Source organism: Montipora capricornis, chromosome 4 (assembly GCF_036669925.1).
Source record: "Montipora capricornis isolate CH-2021 chromosome 4, ASM3666992v2, whole genome shotgun sequence".
Taxonomy (NCBI): Eukaryota; Metazoa; Cnidaria; class Anthozoa; order Scleractinia; family Acroporidae; genus Montipora; species Montipora capricornis.
The window spans coordinates 25,197,025-25,200,512 of NC_090886.1; positions in this window are offsets into that span (position 1 = coordinate 25,197,025).

Below are 3,488 nucleotides of genomic sequence, written 5' to 3' on the forward strand. Positions count from 1 at the left end.
GAAATTTAGATACTGAAAGAACGAACGTTTTTTTCCACCATGTAGTCTGGATCCAAGCAAGACATGTTTATGTCGACCTGTTATATTTAATGGGCTTAATTTAACCAATTATTTCGATTCTTGCAGTTAAAATCGAAGTGATTAAAAGTCGTTATTGAAAAGATATTTACTGTGCTTTAAGTAGCTCTTAACCGATGATTTTAGTTTTCTTAACTGGTTTTTGTATGTTCAGTACCTTCGCTCTCCCACCCTCGATGTATTCCTTAAAAAAAAGACCGTCGTAACTGTAGGTAAGTTAGAACTTTGTGAGCCACTGGGCAGCATTTTGTCGCCCTTGAATAGCTATCCTTGCTACTTTGGTCCAACTTCCAAAGTCCACCTGGAACCATTCCTGGTTGTTCTGTGATGAAGGGATCCAGCGGTAACCCCCATTTCCTGGTTGAGCTTGTAATAGACCATTGCTGGCTTTGTAATTTGCGTTGGCTATCGACGATGCCGTTATTGCTGAATCTGGAACTTTTCTAGAGTCTAATCTCAAACTTGCCATGCAAGCTGGAGGCTCAGGTGTAGGGAATCCTTGAAGGAAAAAATCAAAATCAATACAAATATTGACGGAATTATTTGAATTGAATCACATAGAAAACATCTCAAGATCTGTTTGAGTTCACCTGAATACCATCCATACAACTCAAATCGGAATGAAATATGTCCGTGCCACTCAAGCGGGTGAATGCGAATATAACGGCCTATGATTGGTTTATCCAGAGAGGTGATTACCACATTGACGTAATCTCGGTTGGCTGCATATTTCTGCAAATGTCAAGACAAACGGGAGACTGAACAATATTGTGTTTTAGAAGAAAACAAAATAGACGACGATGCAGAAAAGGTCAGTTTATGGATTATTCCAGATGGTGGCAATACAATTGTTCTGAAATGGAAATCAACTATCCACATAGTTGAATACGGGCCGAAACAAACAGTAAAATCAGGTCGTAAAGGCCCTTAGCGCTATCATGCCGCGCTTCATTGGGAGCAATTCAGACTTGATTTCATGAAGTTCTCAAGTTTTTTCATTTATTCTTTTGCTGTCTGTTAATGATTTGTTGAGCCCGTTATTTACTTGAAATTGCACATTTAAAGCTTCCATGTGACCACAAACCAGCCAATAGTAAATGAGCATTATTGGAAATTCATAGACCTCCGATTCCTTTGTTATGGAAGTGACCAGGCAGCCAGAAGGCTGAAGGGTCAGGAGGATAGGTGCAAAGTTTAATTTTGTAAGTACTTCGGATCATTCCTTTCCCCTGAAAACTGGATTTTCGCCAGGAGACAAAGCCAAATACTAACTTCTTTTTCACGGGTATATATATAGCTATGAATATTTCCCCTTTACTAAAAATACCCGAAAATAGGCCATGTTCAAATAACAATTTCCAGTGGTTCCACAGCTAGTTTAAAGCAGAAAAATGTCTCTTGCATAAAAACCGTATGCTAAATTTTGTACGGCAGAAGAAATCACCGAACGTCATTTATGGTAGCTGCTGTTTTCGGCTTTTTTTGACGGTCTGATCTCATTAAGAGATTTTTAAAGTCCCAGATCTGTCAGAATTCTGGGTGATGGGATGATACTCACTCGAGGGAAGGTGTAGGGTTTATGCAACTGAAAGTGAAAGAATCCTCCGTTGATGCTAAAAGAGACGGTGTACTTGATGATCCACTGTCTATAGTTATACCTGCCTTGAGTTCCAATTTTAGTCACTTTGGCCACTTTACCAAGATCCACCTGAACCCACTGTCCTTTGTCGTTAGTCCGGGCAATATACGTACTATGGTGGTTGAGTCTACCTTTGCTTGCCTCATACCGAGCGCTATACTAAAGGAATAAGTTATGTCATTGATTTCAGTTTAGTGTCTTGAACTAAAGAGGGAGGCAGCGGCGTGAGCAAATGGTAAAGGGTACTAAACTTGATTGATTCAATTTCGCTTATCTTATCCTGATTTCAGGGTTGTTTACTCTACTTGAAAGAAAGGAAGCGCTTGTCTTTTCCATAAGTTTAAGGAAACATCCTCTGCAACAATCACAGGTAGTAACCTCTCTAGCTAAAATTTTTTTTAAAAATTTATAAAAGACGCGTATGTTTCCGAAATAGTTTTATAATGGCTATTTGTTTTTCCTCTAGTTATGGTTGCGATATAGTTATTATGCAAAACCTATTTGAACAAACAATAAGGAAACCCTAACAAGTCAGAATCATTCAAGATGGCCGCGCCCAGGAAAAAAAAATGGCATTCCGGTCAATTTTTCAACGAAACATTTTCTCCGGTTTTAACTTGCAATTAAAGTGGAGAGTTCCTTTGAAGCTGCGGGTGAATTGTAAGGATTGAGCCACGAAAGGTGGAAAATAGACACTCCGGTGTTGCGTATAGGTGAAGGGGCGCATCATTGGGCATAACAGATAAAATCTCTGCCTTTTTAAAGTTAAGGTAAATGTCAACCATACTAATCGTGCTGGCTGCTGTTAGACCGGAGTCTGGAATTTGTCCATTTTCGATCCCCATGGGTGTGTCGCAGTCTAAAATGATTATGAACAAATGGAAAGGATAACTTTCGATGAACACTGTCACAGAATTATCAAAAAACCGTTACATGGAACTATGATGTTTAAAGTCATCTGGAAGAGCGACCGCCTGGACCAGAACTTGGTGAACAAAAATGGTGCCCCTGCAATGTGCACTTGTGTGTGTCACACACTTTGGCGCATTCTCTCCAAGTAACTTTACTTCTCAAATTAAGTTTGAGTTTGCATAGCTGATACGCGCTATCCATACCAAAAGGCTTAGAACAGTTGCAAAAACTTGGAACAACGTAAAGTTATATTTTAAGATGAATTTCTCGTACCCGTTGCCGTCGTCCTTGCTAAATCTCCAGCTGACCAAAGGTGGAGAAATAAACTCTTTGTGTCACTTTATTCGTGATCACTCTTGCACAGTCAAGCGATTCCACTGCCATTGGGCTCTTTTCATTCTGCGTTTTTAAGGCCATACGAAACTTGCAGTTTTGAGTCTTCAAAAAGTTGGAATAAGTGCATTTGGTGGGGAAAGCCTTTTCATTTTGGAAACGAATCCAATTGTCCATGGTGCCGTATGAGTCCATTCGTTGACAGTAGATTTGGATTATGGATGACAAAAATCGGAAAATCTTCTAAGAAGTCCTTCATTTGTAAGAATCACTTCAGAATCACTAGCTGATGTTTGTGTAACCGTTCTTAATTTTATAGTAAATGTATTGGGTTTACTGTTTGTTTCTTCTGAAACGATATATCGATAAATATGTGGACCAATCCTTTCGATTGCCTCTTTCTGATTGGACATCGTTAAACAATAGCTGATCAAAAATAACGGCGTCCAATGAGAAACAGGCACTCTTCACGATAGTTTTATTTTGTTACGCGTGAATCTTGTTACGCATTTCGACCGCTCGATAG